General features: G+C 41.2%; 1 long non-coding RNA gene across 1 annotated transcript in view; it reads left to right on the forward strand.

The window, feature by feature from the left end:
• Positions 1 to 26,792, forward strand: part of LOC309689536 — a 62,641-nt gene that overhangs the window by 34,599 nt on the left and 1,250 nt on the right. The gene's annotated exons all lie outside the window — the stretch shown is intronic.

Here is a 26,792-nt window from a genome sequence, read left to right on the forward strand (position 1 = left end):
TGCGTGCATGCGTGCACTTGATTACAAGTCAGGTGTACTGAAAGTCAAGTCGCCAGCTGCTTTTCATCATCATCTGCCATAAATACCTGACACAAACTTCAACGTGCTGCCAGACTTTGTTCTTCAGCCATTTCAGTAAGTTTCACTAAAACCATTTCTCTGCCTGGAGCCTTCCTCACCCTGACCTGTCTCCCTCTTTCATTGGGTACATTTGTACTCTTCCCCCCAGCATTACTCTGTTCCAAACTTTGCCCTGGTCTCCATTCATCTCCAGCTTAACTCCCTCCCTGCCATCTACCCAACTTAGTCAAATTCCGTGCAAACATTTCGTCTTATATCAACGGGAAAATACTGTAGATATGCTCTGAGCATCTCTCCTCCTCATGCTGGCCAAAACCCAGGGTATGTCCACATTTGTTTAGTGTAGATTTGATACATCAAGTAGATATCTTCCAAATTTACTGTGTTTTAGTAAAAGATTGTTACTTTCCTTCCCAGTTGAGCAGGGAACAGTTTCTAGGGAAAGACGAAAGTAATGTGGCACTAAATAGTGTCAAATTTCTGCAGATCAAGAAGCAACTTTCACCTTTTGATATTAACTTTCTATTCATTAGATTTGTGCAGCACAAATAAGCCAAATAAGAACCTTAAAATATCAGAACTCTGTTTGTCACTTAATGGGTGAGAGAAAGAAGTATTCAGTCATAAACAATCATATCAGTGATGATTTAAAACATTTTAGATGCAGCTGCTTTATCACAGCTGACACAAACATCAAGCCTCAGTGAACAACATGTACCCTCCTGCCCTAGTGGAGGTAACACACCTCACTCCTCAAGGGGGCAATAAAGAGCTAATCAGTGTTTCCATGACTAAAGCATATCCTGTATATGAACGATCACCTAGAGGTTTTGTCAAAGCGCTCAGCTCTGGTTCCAAACAGGAGGGCTCAGCTTTCGCTGGCTCTTTCTTGCCAGAGCTGTAGATAAACTGTGACAGAGAGAAGATGAGTTTAGGTGGATGAAAACAGATGGAGTGAGAACACACTGCTCCTCGTGCCTGAAAGCAACAGAAATCCTCATGTGGGGGTAGTTCCCCACCTCATAAAGTTTGTGCTGGGAACAACAAAACAGCAACAACCAAGCAACACCATCACTCAGAGGATCCCTGTGCTGTACTGCAGCCTCCACACAAAGCAAATTTATTGACATATCAAGCAGAAGTAATCTCTTTAATCGGCACAGTCGCCTGATGAGGAAGTGGCAGCACACAAAGCCGAATCGTTTATCTCTCCATTGTGTTGGGCGTTGGGCCCTGAGTTGCTGATGGGTGGAGCCAGGAGTAAAACTGAACAGGGAATAGGGCTGGGACGATAAAGCTGATCATAACGCACGGAATAAAGCACTTAGATGTTGACATTATTACAGTATCCACCACTAATTAGTTACATCCGAGGAAAAACTATTGTCAGAGCGTTGTTCATGCAAATACACTCGGAAACAGCATTCACAGCCAGATTCAGAGATAGTGAGTGTGTGTGCGCTATGAGTCCACAGCTGGGCCGGTTCTACACAGGCATATATGAGGGGGCAGACAGAAATGTAAAGGGGGCACACGGTGGCAATGGAGGCGAGAAGGTGTGGGGGTTGGGTGGGGTGCTCTGGATAGGGCTGACTAGTCGACTAGTCACCGATTATTTTTGCGATTAGTCGACTAATCAGATCATCATCCACTGGACGTAAAACGTACAGCTTATTGCACCAGCAGCATCTTATCTTATATAACTATCATTAGCTTACAGCTTGAAGTGTTTCAGGTATGTGTTAACTAACAATAAAGACAAGATGATAGTTTATCAAACTTTCAATGGAATTTGCAGATTCTCTTGGTGCAGTTTAACAAACTCAGCCGTCTGCTCCTTGCTATCTAAAATATAACAGGACACTGGAGTAAATTCTCAAGCATCTCACACTTCTGTTTATAGAGATCGACAGACCACGTGACTTTCGCGCATTGCTTTGTGGGTACGAGTGGCAACAAAATCAAAACACTGCATCAAGCGCTAGTATTTCCAGCACCGGTAATCATTCATTCTGCGGTTTTAATCCCTACTTGCATTTTATTTGCCCCAAAAACAGTTATGTACAAAACGACGGAGAACACGGCAGCTCCGTACAAAGACAGACTTGACGAAAAGGCAAAAAAAAGGATGAGGAAAAAATCATTATGTTATGATAAATGACGTATTGACTACTACAAAACACTGACCTTTGTGGGAATGCTTGGAGCAGACTAACCTGTGAGCTGGAGTGTTCTGAGACGTTATATTTGGTCTTTGAATGGCTGCAATCCAGGCCATCCGTCGGCTCTTTGTTACTTCGGAAACATGGCTCGAACAATTTCTCTTCCACGACGTAATCCGATAAAAAACGATCTCTTTACCTGTCGGCTTCCCGACTGTCATGCGACCGGCTATTGCGGTTAATAATACAACAGCTTCTTGCCATTTTTTGTGTTTCTTTTTAACGCTGTGTGACTGATTTCATGTGAAAACCTGCATGTGCTAGTACCGCTTGCCACTCATTCCCAGAATCCTTTGCGATTTTACACCAGAATGACGTCACATTTTCAATCTCTAGGGCTTTGGAGCGTGATGTCATGCCCCCTCCCGCCATGACAGTAGGCCAAACGAAGCACACGGAAGCGTCAACTATGGTTCGTACGTGCTGTGTTGTCGGTTGCAACATTAGATCACATGATAGGGAAGGCAAGAAGCTGGAAAATGGGCTCACTTTTCATCGTTTCCCCTCCTGGAGGCAACGGGAGCAATCTCATGTATCCGATATTACTATTATTAAGACGTCAGGCTTGGATTGCAGCGGTCAGACTCGGACCGGCACGCAAGGCGAGTGCAACGAAAGCAAAAAAGCGCACCCATCGGAGGTAACCCCCGCCCCAAAAACATACAAAATTGCCCTCATTGTACGCTAATCTGCACATAACTTTCAGATGAATCACACACCTGGAATTAGGGCTGTGGCTGTATCTTGGTCATATGGTCAACGTACTCACAATGTGGAGGCTTAAAAACGACCAAATCTTGTACCCAACCATTTGTGAATTAGATGTGCGCCTCCAGGAATTTATAATTCCGAAAATGATTCGCCGTGTATGCACTGACTCCACAGACAAGGTACGAGAAGGTATCAGGGCAGGACAACAGCGGTAGGCTGTCTGGGTTTCTGCTCCACTGCCTTATTTCATACGGGTCCACATTACCGATGCACGCTATTTTTTCCAAGTACCGTCTCTTGGCGTCTGGGCGCAATCGGTCGCGATACAGCCCTTAGTCTTTTGTGCTGATTTTAAGCATGGTTGTGACAGTCCTGCTTCCTACACAGTGTGTTTGTTTTGATTTGTTGCCTTCTGTCATGGCGCCGCAATCCCACAATGCACTGCAGCGTGATATCAACTCCAAAGCCCTATAGGAGATTATGGTCGTGTCCAAATTCATGGATTGCATCCTCCTGAGGACCCGGCCTTCGCGGTCTACGTGGGCTGGGTCCTCAGAAGGTCGGGTAGGCCGGAAGTAAACGGCTGGGGAAATTGGACGGTCTAGCCTTCAGATCTGCGTCACCGCTGTCTCGGTGGAGTTTAATAAACTCAGCCGTCTGCTCCTTGCTATCTAAAATATAACAGGACACTGGAGTAAACTCTCGACTGTCTCACACTTCTGTTTAATCAGTTTTCTGTTTGACGTTTATTCAGCTGTGTAAAAACCAAGGAGGAACCCACCCGGGGAATTAATAAAGTTTTATTTTATCTAATCTAATCTAATCTAATCTAATCTAATAACTTTAATCTCAGCCAAACCGATTTACTCACGAACAAACAAAACACTGAACAAAGCCCAACAATAACATTTTTAGGTTGTCTAAGTGACTTATAGATTAGTAAGAGTAATTTTAAAACTTAGTAGTGGCCGCCATTGTTGGAAACTGGAGTTTGGCTGGGCTGCACTATGAATTCTGGGATATGGTAGGCCACGAAGGACACACCCGACCCATCCTTCAAATTCGGGGAAAAGGAAGTCGGGAGTCTACGAATTTGGACAGCCTTCGGCGCGTCGCTGTGACGTAATCGATCTACAAATGCGGCCTCAGGAGGACGCAGCCCATGAATTTGGATGTATCGGAATTTCAGGAGCGGGACCACGCCTCCAAACACGCTCCTTCCGGTTGTCATCTGGGTTCCCCCCAGTTCTGCAAACTGTCCATTCTCAGCGAATACCTTTAAGCACAGTTCATCTCTCGGGAGTAACGTAATTTTACTCACCCTTCCATTCACTACAATCACCCTCTCGTCCGTCAGCGCGTCAGACGAACAACTACCCAAGCTCTGCATCCATCGCTTTTCCTCCGGCAATCCCAGAAACAAACGGCGTGCTTCCAAAAAACCGAATGCTGACGACAACCTAGCAGTTTTCTCGCCACCCGACATACGGTCTTTTACATCCATCCAGTCAGTTTATCTCCGCTAAATCCAGTCATGAAGTAATCCGGCCGCCCGCCATTTCAGCAAAAACCAGCGAGGTCGCCCGCCAGCAGAACTCACAGCTAGGGATGGGTACCGGTATCCGGTGCCATGATGGCACCCATTCTGACATAAACGGTAGTAACCAGACCGAAAAGCAGTGCACATTTCGGTGCTTTATTTCCCTGAGATACATTTTGGATTCCAGCCAATCATTTTACGTTTCCGAGGATAGTAGGCGGGTCCAGGTACGTAGGTTCTTTTAGAGCAGAGCTACAGATTAAAAATGCCCAAGGCGAAGCGGTCAAAGTCTGGCTGTACTTCACAGCAAAAGATGCAAACTCGGCAGCAACAAGTGCTTTAAGCTGATACTGTGATACTGTCAAAGGAGGTAACACCTCGAATCTGATGAAACACCTGGCGACGCATAGCGTTTTTTTTAAAGCCGAGAAATGCGCCGTATTTTATAGCTTGCTGCGAGACCCGCAGACATCTACTGCGGGTGTGGTGCCTGTTATCGGACCCGGAGTTAGCAACATCCCCAAAAACCCGAAGAGGAGAGTCCTGGCCCCTAGCCCTGCCAGTGTAGCAGAAATGATGAGGATGATGATGCAGCAGCAGCCGTTCTTCTCTGCGTGAGTAGCTTAATGTTGTTCATGTGTAATTTACGTTGAGTAGGCTAACCACGTTATTACATTAATGCATGTAAGGTGAACTAGCAAACATCATCATAGCTACATGAGGCTGTCTTCTTGTTTGATGGCAGATACTCCCTTCACCCTGGCCAAAAAGGGTAAAATGACCAAAGAAAAAGTGGAAAACAGCTGAACATGAGAGGTTTTTGGACAAAGTTTGTGTTTTTTCCATTGATTAAGCACTGCTTCCAGCCAAGAGTGATACCATATATGCCCCATAGCTGCAGAAAAGGCTAACATTGTTATCTTTTTACAAAAACCAGCTGAACATGAGAGGTTTTTGGACAAAGTTTGTGTTTTTTCCATTGTTTAAGCACTGCTTCCAGCCAAGAGTGATACCATATATGCCCCATAGCTGCAGAAAAGGCTAACATTGTTATCTTTTTACAAAAAAACAGCTAAACATGAGGGGTTTTTGGACAAAGTGTGTGTTCTTCATTCTTTAAGCACCGGCTACGTTTCAAAAGTACCGGTTTGGTACTGTTATCAGATAAAACCTAAACGATACCTATCCCTACTCACAGCTCCTCTCACGTTGCTCCAGAACGTGTCACAGGCCGGGCGAGTTAGCCGCCAACACCGAATCCACGCTTCCAAACAAATTGCAGCTCCAATAGCAAAAGCTACAGCGTACTTTGTAGCTCCACCCACCCGCAGGCGCCAGGTAGCAGGGGGGGAACCTCAACTCTGTTCTCCGCAGCAAACCTCGGCATCGAGTTGCCATGTTCCTAACCTCTCATCTGCTAAATTCCCAGCAAATGTTGGCACCAAGTTGCCAGGTTCGCAGCCACTCATCCCTCCTCGGCTAAATTCTACGGCAAGCCTATTCAAATGGTGGCTCGCGGGCCAAATGCGGCCCAGAAGCAACCTGCGAGTGGCCCTGCCTGTGGCCCTGGCAGAAACACAGAGAAAACGCAAAAAATTAATTAATTAAAAAAAAAATTAAAAAATTTAAATTTCCTACAGCGTAGTGTAGACTGTGAATGCAACACTCGCCTAGCAATATTTAACCCACAATGCACCGTGATGTAAACATATTAAACAATCATCGTAATATATGATGCGACAACAGCATGTCTCTCTCACTCCAAAAGCACAAAATTGACAATGAAAACTGTCGGTTTAACCCTGCCCGGACTGACAAATACTTATTCATTTTACCGAGTTTAATAATCTTACAACCGGAGTTGTACTACCATGGTGAGGGTCCTGTACAGCCCAAGAGAGCTGCAGCATCTTCCCTTCGTGTATGCTTCTTGGCGAAGAAGAAAAGGCCTTTCACAGATTCTGAAACAATGAAATACTGCATGCTGGCCGTGGTGGATGCGGTGAAAAGTGAGTGTGACATCTGCTATTTAAAACGTACCCCTGTAGGACAGTTCAAATATTCGTAGAGTTGAAGTTCTGGCGTCAGACGAGTTTGAAATGCTGTTAGATGACCTGAAGAAAACTGATGTAATGTCTATAGCAGGAGATCACAGACAGAACTGATAATGCCCAGTTGTGCGTATATGTCCGTTTTTTGGATGGGAAATTGCTCGGTTTACTACCGTTAGAGGGACACACAGCTGGCGAAATAATGTTTGAGAAGATTTCAGCTCTTTTTGAGGAAAATGGTCTGGATATGAAGCGTGTCTGTATACTTGTGACGGATGGGGCTCCATCCATGGCAGGAAAATTATTTTAATTTGAAAGGGAATTATCAAAATGTTTTTTGTTATTATTATTATTATTATTTCAAATGTGCAAAAAATAGTTTAGTTATAGCTCCCTTTTTTTAAATGGACTGTTGGAGCTATTTGTTCTTTATTTTTGTTTTTGTTCTTATTTTTGAAATTAGTTAAAGTTTGTTGTTAGTTTACTTATATTTTGGGGTTTATTTGTCGGTTAATATTTTGTTTTAAATGATTTGTTTTGTTTGTTGTTATTTTGTTAAATTAGTCAGTAAGAGCTGTAGGGCCATTTTGTTTCTATAAATAAAGAGACTGGTATAGGACCAGCATGCATTGGGGTGGGCCTATGGTTTTTTACCAGAGCAGGAGAAGCAGTAGGAAGGATCTTGTTATTGCTTGCCAAATGGATAAATAAACCAAAACCAAAACTCTCAACTAAAAGGTTTGGACAATGGACTTCTTTTGCCTGCGTACGAAATATTACCTCAGTGCAGCAGTGGCTTGTGGACTTTAAGTTGTGGGACGTTTGATCATACAAAAGTAAAGGAATTGCCACTACACAAAGTAAAAAACCTTCCCGTGGACAAAGGAATAATCCTTCATTAATGGATATAAGGATTTCAAGGATCACCGTCGAACTCGAATAAAAGTTATTGGATCGTCTGGTGAGTAATCCAGACGGATTTGATGTTGAAGCCTGGATCAACATGTCACTCGTTCGTCAAAGCTGGTGAGTGATAATATTGTTTAAGCCGTAAAGGAAAACGGTGAAACTATTGGAGTTTAAAGACATAATTTCACTACAAAGACTGATGAACTGAGTTTTGACGTACTAAATTGGTGCATAATTGGATCGCTAATTGAAACATGCCAACGCCCTCTGTGGAAATGTTTGTCCGCTGCAAAAGGCAGGTAAATGGATGTCATGTTTGTACTTTAGGCTATGGACTCTCAGTGTGCTGTGCATCTTTATAAAGTTTGAAATAATCCAAGAGGACAATAAAAATGTCGGATATTAAGAGTAAACGAGAGGATGACACTGAGATGCAAGCAGAGAAAAGAAGCGTTAAATTTACGCCAAAAGGTTTGGATTTGTATATAAAGACATGCCAAGAAAAGCGCAGTTCAATGTGTAAGCAAGCATCTAAGTACATGGGGAAAATTTCCGCTTTAATGACCTCACATGAAAACGTTAAGGAAGTGTCTTCTGAATTTGGGAAGTTTATTAAATGCTATCAAGATGCAAACGCTTTGCAAGAATCCTTTTTAAGTTTGCCACTGCCAGAAGATGAAGTGAAAAGGCAAGTTGCACATTTTCAGTCGAAGGTGACAGCATTCTCTGTTTTTATGGACAAAGTAAAGGTTTGGTTGCAGGAGGCAGGCGAGCCGTATACTGAACAAAACAATACTGTTCGCAATGATAAAGCTGTTGAAAGTTTGGATGAAATAAAACCTGAAGACAGTGTCTCTAATATCTCAAGTGTAAAACCACCTTCAAAAACCTTGTCACAGCAAAGTCGAATTTCATCAACATCTTCCGCATGCATTAAAGCTGCGGCTGACAAGGCAGCGCTCATGGAGCGACTGGCTGCATTAAAGAAAAAACATTCTATCGAAGCGCAAGAGGAAAACTGAGAAAAGAAAAGGAGACATTATCCTTGGAAACAGAGCTGGCAGCCACTAATGCAAAGCTTCGTGTCTTAAAAATAAATTCAGTTTGTAGCTCTGAGCATTCTGATGGAATGAACTCTTATTTTGAAAGAGGGCACGTACAAGAAGCGCCTAGTTTAAATCCTTGTGCCGATACATTTGTTCCAACATTAAGAGATTACTCTGGTATAAATTCTGCATCTGAATCACAAGTAATCGTACCTAGACAAAGTCAAACCCAACATCAGGTTGATGATTCAGCTCAAGTGACGCAGCAAACACAGCCTCAGTCTCCTACTTTGACTGGGAATTGCACGAAGGAGATTGTAAATATTATGCAAAAACAAAATGACATCACTACTTTGCTTGTAAAACAAAACTTATCTTCTGTCCTCCCCGCCAGAAACATCCCTGTGTTTGATGGAGACCCTTTACAGTACAGATCATTTATGAATGCCTTTGAAAATGGAGTGGAAGCTAAAACTGATAACTGGAGCGACTGTTTGCATTTTTTAGAGCAGTTCACTAGGGGGCAGCCTAGGGATTTGGTGCATAGTTGTCAGCACTTACCACCTGAGCAGGGCTATTCCACAGCCAAAGATCTTCTTGAAGAACATTTTGGGAACGAAAATAAAATTGCCTCTGCATATATGGAGAGGATTGTGAGTTGGGTACCTATTAAAAGTGAGGATGTGAAAGGTCTACAGTCATTCTCTCTTTTTCTTCAAGGATGTTCGAATCTAATGCAGCAAGTTGTTTATATGAAGGAGTTGGATTTGCCCTCAAATATGAGAATGGTTGTTATGAAACTTCCATACAAATTGAGGGAAAAATGGAGAGTTGTTGCCTATGAACTGCAGGAACAAAATGGTTACAGAGCAGTATTCACTGATCTGGTTACCTTTATAATAAAACAGGTAAAAGTAGCATCAGATCCAGTGTTTGGCAACATACAAGACTCACAATCTGGAAGCAGCTTTAAAGCTTCAAGTTCTACCAAGCAAAGAAAAAAGGGAAGTAGTTTTGCCACTAATGTCAGTACAGTGCCAGGAATCAAAGCTCAATCAACTGGAAGCAGAACAACTTCCGCCGTTCTGCATAGTTGTTTGTTTTGTTCACACAGCAACCATTTACTAGAGAATTGTAAGCAGTTTAAAGCTAAAACGCATCAGGATAAGTTGACTTTTATCAAGGAAAGGGGAATTTGTTTTGGTTGTTTAAAAGTTGGTCACACAAGCAAAGACTGTAGGAGTCGTTTGGATTGCGACGTGTGTCACCAAAGGCACCCAGGGGTTCTTCATATAGAGCGAAAGGATCCAGGTGCGTCTTCGGAACAAACTCAACAGAGGACAAACTCTAATGTCAACTTTTCAACTGCAACCACTCAGACATGTGGGTATATTGGGGCTGGTCATGAAGTTGATGCAATTTTTTCTATAGTTCCAGTTCAAGTTAAGAGCCAAAAGAGTAATAAAATTGTGCAAACGTATGCGTTTTTGGATCCTGGAAGTTCAGGTACATTCTGTACAGAAACTTTGGCAAAAAGGCTGAATGTAAAAGGTAAAAAGACCAATATCTTTTTGAGAACAATGAGTCAAGATAAGATTGTTAGTACACAAGTTCTGTCTGGTTTGGAAGTGTCTGGTTTGGAAGCAAATGATTTCATGCCATTGCCAGATGTTTTGACTCAAAAGACTATGCCAGTTTCTACAGTTAATATTCCCCAGCAAAGCGACATCGATCAGTGGCCTCATCTTAAACCTGTTAAACTGTACAACGTTAATGCAGATGTGGAGCTACTGATAGGCACTGATGCTTCCAATGTTTTGGAGCCATGGAAGGTGATAAACAGTGTGGGAGGTGGACCTTATGCTGTAAAAACAAAAGTTGGCTGGGTCATAAATGGTCCCCTGCGCACTGGAAGTAACAGTGGAAATAAAACCAACTGCACTGCTGTAACAGCCAATAGGATTTCTGTTGAGCGTCTTGAAGACATGTTGATTAAACAGTACAATCATGATTTTAATGAAAGATCATCAGAGGAGCAGACTGAAATGTCTAGAGAGGATCTGTGTTTCATGGATATTGTTAGTAGTTCAATAAAGCTTATTGGAAATCATTATCACATTGATTTGCCTTTCAGGAGAGAAGGTTCCAGTTTGCCAAATAACCTCTGTGTCGCGGAGCAGCGTCTCCAGAGTCTCAGACGGAGATTTGAAAAGGATACTCATTATAAGGATGAATACACTAAATGTGTAAACAACATGCTTGAACGAGGATATGCCGAGTTTGTGCCTGTAGATGAGTTGCACAAAGATGATGGAAAGGTGTGGTACATCCCTCATCATGGAGTGTATCATCCCACAAAGGGCAAATTAAGAGTTGTATTTGACTGTGGAACAACTTATAAAGGAGCATCATTGAACAGTCAGCTTCTACAGGGACCTGATCTCCCAAACTCGCTGGTTGGGGTTCTGATCAGATTTAGACAAGAGCCTGTTGCATTAATGGCGGACATTGATTCCATGTTTCACCAAGTTCACGTCTCAGAAAAACATGTCAACTTTCTCCGTTTCCTGTGGTGGCAACATGGCAACACTTCAAGGTCTGCACAGGAATGCAGGATGAAAGTGCATTTGTTTGGAGCTGTATCTTCGCCAAGTTGTGCAAATTATGCTCTACAGAGAACTGCAGATGATAATGCACAACAGTTTCCAGCTGAAGTGGTTGATACAGTCAAAAGAAACTTTTATGTGGATGATTGTTTGAAATCTGTTGCTTCAGAAGAGGAGGCAGTGCACATGGTAAAATGGTAAATGGTAAATGGCCTGTATTTATATAGCGCTTTTACTAGTCCCTAAGGACCCCAAAGCGCTTTACATATCCAGTCATCCACCCATTCACACACACATTCACACACTGGTGATGGCAAGCTACATTGTAGCCACAGCCACCCTGGGGCGCACTGACAGAGGCGAGGCTGCCGGACACTGGCGCCACCGGGCCCTCTGACCACCACCAGTAGGCAACAGGTGAAGTGTCTTGCCCAAGGACACAACGACCGAGACTGTCCAAGCCGAGGCTCGAACCGGCAACCTTCCGATTACAAGACGAACGCCCAACTCTTGAGCCACGATGGTGAAGAGGCTGACAGATATCTGCGCTAAAGGAGGATTTAAGCTTTCAAAATGGATCAGCAACAGTTGCACAGTGCTCATGTCAATCCCAGAGGAAAGAAGAGCAAAGGAAATTAAGGATCTGGATTTGGACACAGATCAACTTCCAGTTGAGAGAGCACTGGGTTTACAGTGGTGCATAGCAACAGACAAGTTCCAGTTCAGAACCTCCCTGCAGGACCGTCCAACAACCAGAAGGGGAATTTTGTCTGTGGTCAGCTCACTGTATGATCCTTTGGGAATCTTGTCTCCCTTCAGTATGCCAGCTAAACTGTTGCTACAAGAGCTTTGCCGACAAAATTTGAAGTGGGATGAAGTTATTCCCCACTCTCTTTCCCAGCGGTGGCGTGATTGGCTGGAGGATCTCCAGCTGATTTCAAAGTTTAAAGTGGAACGTTGCATTAAACCAAATTGCTTTGGAAGACCAGATAGGGCACAACTTCATCATTTTTCTGATGCAAGTCAAGATGGGTATGGAACGGTGTCATATTTAAAGTTGGAAAAGAATAACGTCACGCATGTTGCTTTTATCCTGGGAAAGGCTAGAGTTGCTCCTCTCAAGCAAACTACAATTCCCAGGTTGGAATTGACGGCTGCAGTTCTTGCAGTTCGGGTGGACAGGCTTCTGCAAAAGGAGCTGCAAGTCAGGTTGGAAAAATCAGTTTTTTGGACTGATAGCACAACAGTACTGAAATACATCTCCAATGAAACCAGAAGATTCAATACTTTTGTTGCAAACAGAATTGCTGTTATTCGGGAAGCAACAGATGTGAATCAGTGGAGATACGTTTCTTCTAAGGAGAATCCTGCAGATGACGCATCCAGAGGTATGAGAGCTGGGGATCTCCTCAAATGTAGGAGATGGATAAAAGGGCCAGAATTTCTCTATGAGTCAGAAAAGGAATGGCCTAAACTGGATGTGGAGTACAGTGTAATTTCTGCAGATGACCCAGAGGTCAAAAGGGACCTGACAATGAATGCCATTGTGAGAGAATTACAAAATCCTACCAGCTATTTTATCCTCTACTTCTCGTCTTGGGCAAAACTTCAAATCTCTGTAGCCTGGCTTTTAAAGATGAAAGAGGTCTTGGTGTTGTTGGCACAGAAGAGGAAAGAGTTGCTTGCTGCAGGTTTGAATAAGAATGATCCGGAAGGTCAGAAAGAAGTGGAGATAAGAATGGAAAGATTTAAGACCACTTTGAAGAAAGGAAATCTCACTCCAGAAGACTTGGCAAAGGCAGAACAAGCTATTCTTCAATATGCACAACAACAGAAATTTACGACTGAAATGGCTTTAATCCGCAATGGCCTCAAAGGAGTCTCTAAGGGAAATTGTCTCTATAAACTTGATCCAGTGTTGGATGCAGGAATCCTCAGAGTGGGTGGCCGATTGAATAAAGCAGCCATGCCTATGGAATTAAAGCATCCTGTAATTTTGACAAAAGATATGCATGTGTCAACACTGATTTTACGCCATATCCATCAAAGGTTGGGACATGCAGGAAGAGCACACATGCTGTCAAAACTAAGACAAAATTACCGGATACTAAATGCAAATTCTGCTGCCAGGAAAATCATCTCTCGTTGTGTCACGTGTAGACGCAACAGAGGAAAGTTTGTTGAACAAAAGATGGCGGATCTGCCTGAAGAGAGAGTCCTGCCAGACATAGCCCCATTCACAAATGTTGGAGTGGACTATTTTGGACCTATAAGTGTTAAAAGAGGACGAAGTCTCCTTAAAAGGTATGGAGTTCTTTTTACTTGTTTCACCAGTCGTGCAGTACATCTGGAGATGGCATGTACACTTGATACAGACTCTTGTATAAATGCTGTGAGGAGGTTCATCTGTAGACGAGGCCCAGTTTCGACCATCAGATCTGATAATGCTACAAATTTTGTTGGGGCGAATCGAGAGTTGAAAGAAAGTTTGACTGAGCTGGACCATGCCAAAATTCAAAAGGCTTTTGTTCAGGATGGCATGAAATGGAACTTCAACATCCCAGCAGCTTCTCACCAGGGTGGTGTGTGGGAGCGTCTCATTCGTTCAGTAAAGAATATTTTAGCCTCAGTTCTTAAGGAGCAAGTTCTGGATGATGAAGGGCTCCACACAGTCTTCTGTGAGGTTGAAGCTATAATGAACGACAGACCCATTACTAAAGTTTCAGATGACTCAAATGATCTTGAAGCACTGACACCCAATCACTTGTTGTTGCTGAAAAATAAACCAGTTTTTCCACCAGGACTGTTTCATCCAAGTGATTTGCATGTCAGGAAAAGGTGGAAACAGGTACAGTACATGGCAGAGTTGTTCTGGAAGAGATGGCTTTCTGAGTACCTACCTTTGATGCAAGAAAGACAAAAATGGATGAGGACTAAAAGATGTCTTATACCTGGAGATGTTGTTTTAATTGCAGACGCTACAGCTCCAAGAGGATCATGGATGATGGCGAAAGTCTTAAATGTAAACCAGGATGCAAAAGGCTTGGTGCGTTCTGTGAGACTACAAACAAGGACCAGTGTTTTGGAAAGGCCAGTGACAAAACTTATTTTGCTACTGGAAGCCTCATCGTGAAGAAAATCCTCAATGAAAATTAAGGATTTGTTTAAGGGAATAGCTCCTCCTTTTGGGACTTTAAAGTAATTGTGATTGTATGCACAATTAGGGGCCGGAGTGTTGGAGCTATTTGTTCTTTATTTTTGTTTTTGTTCTTATTTTTGAAATTAGTTAAAGTTTGTTGTTAGTTTACTTATATTTTGGGGTTTATTTGTCGGTTAATATTTTGTTTTAAATGATTTGTTTTGTTTGTTTTGTTAAATTAGTCAGTAAGAGCTGTAGGGCCATTTTGTTTCTATAAATAAAGAGACTGGTATAGGACCAGCATGCATTGGGGTGGGCCTATGGTTTTTTACCAGAGCAGGAGAAGCAGTAGGAAGGATCTTGTTATTGCTTGCCAAATGGATAAATAAACCAAAACCAAAACTCTCAACTAAAAGGTTTGGACAATGGACTTCTTTTGCCTGCGTACGAAATATTACCTCAGTGCAGCAGTGGCTTGTGGACTTTAAGTTGTGGGACGTTTGATCATTCAAAAGTAAAGGAATTGCCACTACATGGACCTTTTGGTGTGCATTTGTGAGAGGTCACCAGATTTACAGGGGAATAGGAATAAAAAAATTACTTGTTTTTCAGTACAGTTGTGTGGGTTGGAAATTGATCATGATCTGCTGCTTACTGGCTTCAAAAAAAATATCTGGCCCAGATAAATTCCTCGGTTTGAAAATCTAACTTCGTAGTTGAATAGCCATGCTCTACGGCAAACATCGGCACTGAGTTGCCAGGTTCTCAGCCACTCATCCCTCCTCTGCTAAACTCCGCGGCAAACCTCGGCACCAGGTTGCCAGGTTCTCAGCCACCCATCCATCCTTTGCAAATTTCTGCAGGAAACCTCTGCACCGAGTTGCCAGGTTCCCAACCTCTTCCCTCCTCGGCTAGACTCCATAGCAAACGTCGGCACCCGGTTGCCAGGTTCCTTTATTGCTCATTCGCGAAAGCAGCAGCAGCTTTTCTACCATCGGGTTGGCAGTTGTCTGTATAGACAAATAAATTAAAAGCCACCGGGTTGCCAGGTTTTCCTTCATCCCCCATTTGCATGCAGCATCTAGCTTCCCTACTACCGAACTGCCAGTTTCTCCGCTTCTATCATTGCAAGCAGCAGCAAACCCTTCTAGCACAGAGGTGTCAGGTTCTTGCTATATTTGCCATGTGCAAACCGCAGTGACAAGCTTCTTACCCCTGAGTTGCCAGTTCCTGTCCATCCATCATGGCTAAAGCAGCAGAGAATCCTTCCCGCTGGTTCCTTCTATGTCCATCATTCTTAATCGCAGCAGCAATCTTCTTTAACCACGTTGCCAGTTTCTCTGCGTCCATTATTGCAAAGCAGTAGTAAACCCCTCTGGCACCGAGATGCCAGGTTCTCTCTTTATCCCTCATTCGCAAACGCAGCAGCACGCTTTCTAATATAGAGTTGCCAGTTTCTCTGCTCGGCACTGAGATGCCAGATTCGCTGCCATCTTTCCTGCCTTTCCAAAGCATCGGCGAACCTCATGGCAAAGAGATGCCAGGTTCTCTCTTTATCCCTCATTCGCAAATGCAGCAGCATGCTTCCAGCACCGAGATGCCAGTTTCACTGCCATCTTTCCTGCCTTTCCAAAGCAAAGCTGAACCTTCGTGGCACAGAGATGCCAGGTTCTGTCCTCCATCAATCCTTTTAAGACATCCAAACTGAGTCACGCGCGTAATTTTTCAAGGCGTCCCTTCACTTCTCATGTGTTTTCACTAGCATCATCAGGCATCCACCCTCAACACAATCCTTCGAGACCGCTCTCTAAGTTGACTCACGGTTCTGACTGCGTCTGAACGGCTTATCATCTCCCACGCTCTCTGCTCTTGGACAATTTTGGGGGTTATTATTAAAGAGATTATTTTCCTCTAATCAATCTTTCAATTCATCAACTCTACCCAAGCTGCTGCTGTCACTTCTGTTAATTCAGAAATCAGCTCAGTCGTTATTGCTACCTTATCTGAAGTAATTAACCAGCTAAGCACCTCCTATCCATCTTCTACTCAAAGACAAGCTCACAAGCTTTTTGAGCCGCCAAGCCCTACCTCAAATCTCAAATCCAGCATTCTTCTCTGTCAGAGCTTCAGCTCAAAGTCGAGCCACGTCGCTACGCGATCGAGGGTTCCCCTCATTGATCCATTAAGATATCCGTTGTTTGCAACTTCCTTTGATCTCTTCTCCTGCCTTTCCTTTCTAATTGTCCGAGCTCATCCACTCCACACCACGGAACGACGTTTGCTCTCCCTGTGCTCGTCTTTGTCCTCCGCGCTATGAATTCTGGGATAGGCTGGGCCATGAAGAAAACACCAACTCATCCTTCAAATCTGGGGAAAAGGAGGACGCACTTGTTGACATTTACCTTAATTGGATAGCCTATGTCGAATATATTTGAAACCAACGATAACACTTCTCACTATTGCCAATATTAACAAAACTAAGGGTAGGTGCTAGTGATGGCCCGCTAGAAGCTGACGCTCTGGTGCGTGTGTCAAAAAAAGTCAACACACTGCTTCAGAAGCACTTGGTTCATTTGGCCGGAGTCACGTGATCAGTGATGTCCGAAGCTTCGTTTAGAACATACCTGATTCTGTGGTTTATAAGGGTTTGTGGAGTGTTTTGATGGTGAGAGAGCAAACCACTGATCATTCTATTGAGAGATACGGAGCCAGCGAGGAACAGGGGAGGTTCTGTCGTGTGGGAGTATTTTGAGTTGATTTTGGTCCATTTTGGTTGGGTTTGCCAGCTTTGTGTTCTTGTTGTTTGTTTTTGTTTTGTGCATCTTTATTTTATCTGAAAATGTGAAAAATTCTCTTCATAATATAAATATCATGAAAGAACTTCAGAAAGACTTCCATTTGACTCTTTACATTTAATGTAATAAAAATGTATATTTTATTTTTAAAATAATCTTAAAATATTATTCTACAGAATGTGCAGCAATTTAATGTGTTTATTCTTTTTAACTGATAATTTGTGCGACCCAGGCACTCCAGCCTCCTCTGTCCCATGTGAGAGGATTTTCTTTAAGGCTGGAGAAGTTATCTCCATGAAAACCAGCAGGTTCGGCCATCGCACAGAGGAACAAATTCTCTTCTTAAACAAAAATTAAAAAGGGGTTACTATAGATGCATCGTGTTTTTAATTTGCAAGTTCATAAGCATTTTCCAGTTCACAATTAATTCTACCCCCAGGTCAAAGAAGATGTATAAGAAAATTGGCCTAATATCATATTATTAATAAACATACCAGCTGTCCAGTGATTAATTGCACAACTACATGGAGGCAGGACTTCACAGCAGAAGCATACTCCATAATGTGTTGTACATTATTATATGTATATTATATGTATTTTTCAATTATTACTGTTTACCAACATCAAGAAGTCACAAACAAAGAGAGACCACACCGTGGCGCATGTTTAAACAAGGAGAGTTTGTTGTTCATTTGTTAAATATATAATTTTGATCAAGAATTTTTTCACCCCCAAAAAATACATGTTCAAAGCAAGACAACGGTGGCCCAATATCAGACAGAAACGTGAACTCCACTCTGTAGAGTGGGCAGTCATAATGAAGCAGTTCGTTGTAGATTCAAGCTGCTCTTCATATTTTGACCACCAGATGTCACCAGACAGGACTGTGTTGAAAAGCAATGAACCGTTTTTCAATACAAGCTTCCATGCTTCAGAAAGCTTCATTTGGCCATCACTAGTAGGTCCAGTTATTTAAAAAAGAGAACTCACAGTCTTGAAAAATAAAACTGAAAAATAGAAATAAAGAAAAAAATAAAATATCCATCCAGATCTTTTCAACAGACAACAGAAAATCTATTTTAATTGGAGGGCCTACTTCAAAAAATTTTGCAAAATGAAATAAGAATAAAAAAAGACCCCTCAATATAGACAATACCTACAAAACTAAACAGGATTGGCATAGTAATATATATATATATATATATATATATATATATATTAAAAAAAAAAAGTTTATCGCAGTCTCATGGAAACTCAAATTAACAGAGAAACATTAAACGCACCTCATCGCCTGCTGTAGCCAAACGGGAGAAAGAATGTTCTTCGCAGCTGCACTTCATCTCAGAGGTGGGTTAATAAATTGGATATAACTTAACCACAATACTTTGACATGGGTTCTTTATAAACTTGAGTCCAACTTGAAGGCGGTGGGAAGATGCGTCGCATGGATGATTTGTCACGGCTAACCGGGGTGAGCCGTGTGGAGGAAATAAATGAGGACCCCAGAGCAGGCACTCACTGACACGTGAAGGAGGTTTATTGCAAAATAAAAAAATGGTGCATGACAGCAACATAGATCCTGATTGTAATTTTTTTAACAATAAGACAAATGAATGCTATTATTATACAAATGAGCAATTTAAAAAGAAAATCAAGGTAGAAAAGGGTATAACAACGGTTCACTTTAATAGTCAAAGCTTATATGCAAACTTTCAATCCATCAAAGACTACATAAAACAGTTTGAACAGCCATTCAAGGTGAAAGCCATATCAGAGATCTGGATAACTCCTGGAAAAGAAGAAGACTTTGAAATAAATGGATATGAATTCCTTCATGTAGACAGGATCAACAAGAAAGGAGGTGGGGTGGCACTTTACATTGATAAAAACCTAAAGTACAACAGAATTGGAAGAACGACGACTGTTATCGATGGAATGATGGAATGTTTAACAGTGGAAATAAGTACGGAAAAAAGGAAAAACCTAATTGTCAGTTGTATTTACAGAACTAAGATATTTAAGGATAATATGGAGGACTTATTTACAAATGTAAATCAGAAAAGAATGTTTATTTGTGGGGACTTTAATATTGACTTATTGAATCCAAATCATAATAAGAGTACAGAATAATTTATTGACTCCATGTACAGCATCGGTTTATTTCCAATATAACATCTCGCAACTCTATTAGATAATACATTTACAAATATAATAGAAGAAAATATAAAAAGTGGGCTATTAATCAACGACATAAGTGACCATTTACCAGTCTTTGCATCTTATAATTGCCATTATAAAGTCAACAGCGATGGACACGAGATTATTTACAAAAGAATAAGAACAGAGAAGACGTTAAACTGTCTTAGAAAGTAACTTTCAAAGCAAGATTGGAATATTGTATATGAACAAACAGAAGTTAATAAAGCTTACGAAGGATTTTTAAGAACATTTAACACGTTACTTGATAAAAACTGCCCAGTAATTGAAATCAACAGGAAACACAACTATGCAGGAAGACCATGGATGACTAAAGGACTACAAAATGCCAGCAAAAAAAACGAATACCCTATATCAAGAATTCATAAAAAAAGAGAACCATAGAAACTGAAAGGAAGTAAAAAACTTAAATAAATTAACTAACATAATGAGATCCTGTAAAAGAGAGTATTACATTAAAAGGTTGGAACACAATAAAGATAACACAAGAGATATCTGGAATGTATTAAACAGTATAATCAAAGATGAATCAGGGAATAATGATGACCCTGGGTACTTTATAGAAGGGACAAGAAGCATTAATAACATGGAAGAGATGGTAAATGGCTTTAATGAATTCTTCGTAAACATGGGGCCAAAACTGGCAGAAGAAATAAAGGTTGATGGAATAGAAAGGGACACTGGTGAAAATATTGAAAGGAGAAGCTCAATGTTTTTAAGAGCAGTGGAAGAGAAAGAGATTTATGACATAGTTAGAGGACTTAAGAACAAAACCAGTACAGACTGGAATGATGTTGCTATGGTAACAGTAAAGAGAGTTATTGATGGTATTGTAAAACCATTAAAATATATATTCAACTTGTCGTTTCAAACAGCGGTTTTTCCACAAAAAATGAAAGTTGCTAAAGTTATTCCCATTTACAAAACCGGTGAAAGGCATCATTTTACAAACTATAGACCAGTGTCAATACTCTCCCAGTTCTCTAAGATACTGGAAAAACTCTTCATAAAAAGATTTGACAGTTTTGTGGAAAAACATGAATTACTGACAGTCAGTATGGGTTCAGAAGCAACAGATCAACAGCTTTGGCACTGATAGATTTAATGGAAGAGATAACGGAATGTGTGGATAATAAGAGGTTTTCTTAGATCTAAAGAAGGCGTTTGATACTGTTAATCATGAAATTCTAATAAAGAAAATGGAAAAGTACGGGTTTAGGAGAGTGGTTTTGGACTGGGTAAAAATCTATGTAGGGAATAGGCAACAATATGTACAAATAAAGGAATATAAATCTAATTTGATGGATATAGCTTGTGGAGTACATCATGGTTCAGTACTGGGTCCAAAAATGTTTATTATGTACATAAATGATACCTGCAGAGTATCGCAGATTTTAAAGGTTGTAATATTTGCAGATGACACAAATATACTGTGTTCAGGTGTGGAATTGCCACAGGTTTTGGAGATGATCACACAGGAATTAATGATATTAAAGAAGTGGTTTGATATAAATAAATTATCATTGAATCTAGATAAAACCAGATTTACGTTATTTGTAAACCAAAAGAAAAACATCAGTGTAGAAATATGTGTTGACAATGTATATTTAGAAAGACTAATTGAAATAAAATTTCTTGGTGTGATCATTGACCACAAGCTCTGCTGGAAGCCACACAGCACTATGTTCGGGGGAAACTGGCACAGGGCCGTCGTGGGGAAAGCAAAGCATATAAGATAAGAAGATAAGATAAGATAAGACTTTATTGATCCCACAACGGGGAAATTTTTGCATCACCTCAGCTCAGGTACAGATATCAGAAGGAAATACAAAAATACAAATAAGTACAATCAGTCATGATCCTGAGTCCATGACTCAGTGATTTTGTGTTTGGTGTATTTATTGTTATTATTTTCATTATTACTTGTGGGCTGTTTTGGGATGGTTTGTGTTTTGGGATTTTAGATTCTGGGTTTCTGGGTTTGTGCTCCCCCTGTTGGTCCCTGGTGTTCGTGTTCCCCTGTCTCGTCAGGTTAATCAGGTCCAGCTGTGTCTCCCACCTGTGTGTGATTTCCCAGTGTTCCTCTGTGTATTTATAGTGTGTGTGTTTCCCTCAGTTCCTCATCGCCTGTGTTCATCCTCTGTGTCACCCTGCGTACTCTGCATTTCTCCATGAATCCCCTCCATGTTCACCCTCACATCTGAATAAGTGCTGCATTTGAGTCCTCCTTTCTACACTTCACACGGCTGCTGCCCCAGTCGTGACACAATCAGTGAAAAAAAGTAAAAAATACACTATATTCAATGGTAGCATATACAGTATGTGATTATGGATATGGTTGGAAATATGGAAGACATAAACTATATAGCTTGATTTAGCTATTGTACCACTGCTATTCCTATTTATAGACATGTACACACACACACACACGTACACACTAAATATACATATGTATACATATACAGACATATATACCTGCACATGTCCGTACACATGGAGGGTCCATTATACATGAAGTGGTGACCGTGGATGTTCACAGTGTCCAGTGACTTATGACATCGTGATTGAGGAGTTAGAGTCTAACTGCTGTTGGGATGAATGCTCTGCGAAAGCGCTCCTTCCTGCAGCGAGGGTGTTTCAGTCTCTGACTAAAGGAGCTGCTCAGCCCACTCACAGACTCGTGCAGTGGGTAATGTGGTTTGTGCATGATGGATGTCAGCTTTACTAACATCCTCCCCTCACCAACCACCTCCACAGATATGTTGGATCAGAAAGCCCTGCACATATTATACTGTGCTTTACTACTGCCATATATGAGCTACTGTGTAGAGGTCTGGGGAAACACATACAAAAGTAACACACAAACAATAACTATAATACAGAAAAGGGCCATTAGATTAATAATAATGTGGGTACAGGGACCCTACAAATGCACTCTTTCTCAAAATGCAAGCTATTAAATTCCAAGACTTGGTGAAGCTTAAAACAGCGCAAATAATGTATAAAGTAAGAAATAAAATGCTTCCAAAAGAAATCTGTAAATTGTTCATAGAAAGAGATGGTGGGTATAACTTAAGAGGGAAGTGGAATTTAAAAATACGAAGTGCTAGAACAACTTTAAGAACTATGTCTATCTCAATTGCAGGAGTTAAATTATGAAACAGTCTAAAAGAAGAAATAAAAGACAGTAAAAACATAAACCAGTTTAAAATAAAATATAAAAAACTAATTTTAGATAATTATAAGAATGAAGAAAACAGTGTTAACCCAGGACGGTGATGTTGCTTGTAATGGTGTTGTGGTTCTTTTCGGTTTTTGTGTTAGTTTTTTTCCATAACTTGTGAATCTGCAAATTTACACATTCTGTCTTTTTCATATGAACGAAACTATACTGTGGTGGGGCTTGATTATTTCTTGTTTTTGGTTTATGTATGTTTGTTTTGTTTTGCTTTACTTTTGCTAAAAGAGACTAAAAGAAAATTAAATGAATGAGAGGTAAAACTTGAGGGGGTAGGGACAAATAAGTAAATACTTCAGCCTACTCCTTTTCAAACAAATAATGGAATGATATTTTGCAATGACTGTGAAGGCACATGTTTGAAATGTTTGAAATAAAAATGAACTGAACTGAAACATAAGGATGGCAAAACGGAGCTACAGATAATCTAAACTGGGATAAACTGAACAGCAAACCTGAACATGAAGGAAGGATAGCAGGGTGAACACACGGCTGATACACAGATGGACCAGCGATCAGCACACAAGTAGACACGACTTAGATACACACAGAAGAACAAAGGGAGATTACACACAGGTGGGGAACACACAGCTGGACCTGATGATCCTGAAGAGACGGGGGGAAGTAAACAGAATACACTGACATAAGACATGGACTTTCAAAGTAAAAAAGGAAACAAGAAACAGTTCATAAAGACGCAGACTCGACACTGAACTAAACCTACACTAAACACGAGGGCACAAGACACAAAAGGACAATTGTTTAAGGGGGCATTTCCCCTCTAGCCACCGGAATATAGCCAGCCCTGGTGCACAGTAAAGAAATCATTTGACTGGATAGGATATTCAGGATAAAGAGATTTTTTTATATGTATGAATGCACAGTCTAAATGTAGGTGTCGATAAAGTTAGAGGGGAAACGTTGGATTAAAAATGCCTAAACCTCAAAAATAAATAAATGCACAGTGCATCTGGTTTCTTTACAGATTCAACAGACAGCTGTCCACCTTTTCTCATTTTTACAGCTTCTAGTATAAAATATCGTGGTTTTGGTGCTCATTTGCTAATAAGACCTCTATTGGGCATATACATGCATAAACCCAGACTGCAGTTCTTACTAGTAAATATTTCCATCCATCCATCTTCATCCGCTTTATCCGGGCCTGGGTCGCGGGGGCAGCAGCCTGAGCAGAGAGGCCCAAACCTCCCTCTCCCCAGCCACCTCCTCCAGCTTATCCGGGGGAACACCGAGGCGTTCCCAGGCCAGCCGAGAGATATAATCTCTCCAGCGTGTCCTGGGTCTGCCCCGGGGCCTCCTCCTGGTAGTAAATATTTATAGCTATTTAATATTAAGAGTACTCCAAGACTATTAGACAATATACCGTATGTGTTTTGTTTATCCTGCTTTTGGTTGGAATTTATAAGTACAATTCTAATTTTCAAGACAGAAATATTTCTTGCAAATGATGTATCATTGTCTTTAACTGTCACAGCTCCTCCTTTTCACCCATGGTTCAGTATGTTGAGCAAAATACACGTTACAATACATTCATCTTGATCAACCCAGCTAGTGCTTTTTTTGGGGGGGGGGGGGCATTTTTCAGTAATGTTAATTAAATCATTTAAAATGTATTACAGACCTATGTCTGTATTACCGTGGGGGGTTTGCAACATAGTATTACATCAGGCAGCACGGTGGTTAGCATTGTTGCCTCACAGCAAGAAGGTCCCGAGTTCAATTCCACCATCGGGTGGGGGCCTTTGTGTGTGGGTTTTTGCATGTTTGCATGTCTGGGTACTCCAGCTTTCTCCCACAGTCCACAGACATTAGTGGGGTCAGGTTAATTGGAAACTCTAAACTGCCCATAGGTGTGAGTGTGACAGGTTGTCTGCGTCTATGTGTTAGCCCTGCGACAGACTGGCGACCTGTCCAGGGTGTAACCTGCTTCTCGCACTAAGGCAGCGGGGATAGGCTCCAGATTGAACACACTGGAAATCATCAATGTCAAAAAAGCACACACTAAAAAGAGACCACATCTCCAACTAAAGACCTACTTGCCGTTGTCTCTCTTGAGGTTCACCATGCCAAAATTATCGACCAACTAACGGATTCAGGCTGATTAACCCTGTCATGCATGAATTATGACCACGACAATCAGAATTTTTTCTTTAGTCTTTTTACTCCTCTTTACGCATGAAAAAATGAATAAAATACTTAAGAAAAAAAAATCCTGATTGAGGTGGTCATAATTCATGCATGACAGGGTTCAATAACAACAATTACAATGAAGCATGTCATATATCTATAGTGACATTAAACGACCAGTGGGTGGCAGGTATGGAGTGAGGCATCAGTGTCCAATGTAGTGGTTTATGTGCAAGTGCAATCCCATCAACACTGACGCAAATACAAGGAAACAGCCTTTGAACAGCTGTGTCCACTGTAGTGACCACTATGCATGAAAGGGTTAAACTGACGTTCTGTCTTTGAAAGAGGCATAGAGAGAAACCAGCTTTGGTCCTTTTCAATACTGAAACCGCTTGGGTCTTGCATGACTCCAGACTCCTTGCTAGCTACATGTAGCCTAATCTCTGCTCCTCCTGTTTTATTTATATTATTATATTTAATAACTATGAAAAAACAGTATCTCTCTTTTCTGTAAACTTTTGGCCAACCATCTTATTTTGCAGAAATGAAAGTTAGACACAAGCCATGAGTTCACATATCTCCAGGAGCATGCGTCACTTTGCAAAACTTAGTGATATACACAGAAAATGTTATATGCTTTTATGCATGCTTTTATTCTACATAAAAACAAACAAACAAAAGGGATTGAGGACAGAAAACAAATCACTTGACACTTGGATTGAAACTGTGCGGGGATGTGAAGTGTGATGTTGTGTGTATGTTTTTACCTACCAATTTCAAGCAGGCTCCCTTAAAGAGTAAATATGTAATGACTGCCATTGCACTTACACGCTTTCCCCTCTCATCACTTGAGCCAGACTTCTCAGTGGCTTCTCTTCCCCAAAGACAGCTCATCAGTATTCTGCTGCTTCACCACCTGACAGGACGCCCGATTGCTGTAAACAACATCGTACATTTTGCATGCAACAGCTGCATCATAGCGCAGCCGTAATGTCACAGAGTGCTGAATTCCTTCTTTCATCTTAAACACACACACACACACACACACACACACACACACACACACACACACACACACACACACACACACACACACACACACACACACATAGGCTGCAATCAGTTGAAGAGACTTTACTGGGATCAGACCAAACTGCCCCCCCAACACACACTCACACCTTATTGCTTTAGTAATTCATAGTACAGTATGACTAGGTATCATACCACAACAAACAACCATTAGCTAGTATTCTGTTCTTTTGAATGTTCCTCCTCTGATGGTGACTGTGTTGTTTGGCCTCATTTTTTTTTCCCACCAGGTCACATGTGCAAAAACAACAATAAAGCTTTAACAATTGAAAGAAAAACAAAACACACTGTACATTGGTAGCGTATGTGCACCTACCCAGTCATACAGTCTTCTCACTTATGTATGTGCTCCGTATACACATTTTAATGCATAGCTGGTGCACTTGGATTCATTCAGCAGATATTTCAATCTTCAGATACGATGATACCGTATACCAGTTCTGAAAGATTGACTGAGCTTATATACTGGGACCATCTGCAGAATAACAATTATTCAGCAAACCAGGAAGACAAATTCTCTCTTGATTTGCATATTTTCTCAGACAAATTCAAGTCTATTAAGTTTGGTTATTTTGGCTTCACAGTTCTACAGTTTGTGGTTTTTTAGGCATAAATAATAATGTAAAAAATCTCTAGGCAGATTTACATTAATCCCCATAAGTTCTCATATGCTGTAATACATCACATCAGTGATTCTAAGGTGACAGTCAATCACTCAGCACCAGGATGCAGGATTCTTAAATCTACACTCACCTCCTCCACAAATGACATAAATACAACATTTGCCAAACTAAGGAATTATGATGATACTCACACTGAGTTAGATTTTACCAAGAGAAGCAGCAGGAAACCACCATGTGTGATTCATTATTCATTGTTGCAAAGAAATCCTTGAATCCAGTCAAACTAAAGCTCCATCTGACAGCACAGCAGTGGGAGCAAGTGTATGCAGTGTGGGTGTAGCCAGTGGCGGTCCTAGCCTGTTCGGTGCCCTGGGAAC

The sequence above is a fragment of the Aulonocara stuartgranti genome (assembly GCF_965226115.1).
Source record: "Aulonocara stuartgranti genome assembly, chromosome: 15".
Taxonomy (NCBI): domain Eukaryota; kingdom Metazoa; phylum Chordata; class Actinopteri; order Cichliformes; family Cichlidae; genus Aulonocara; species Aulonocara stuartgranti.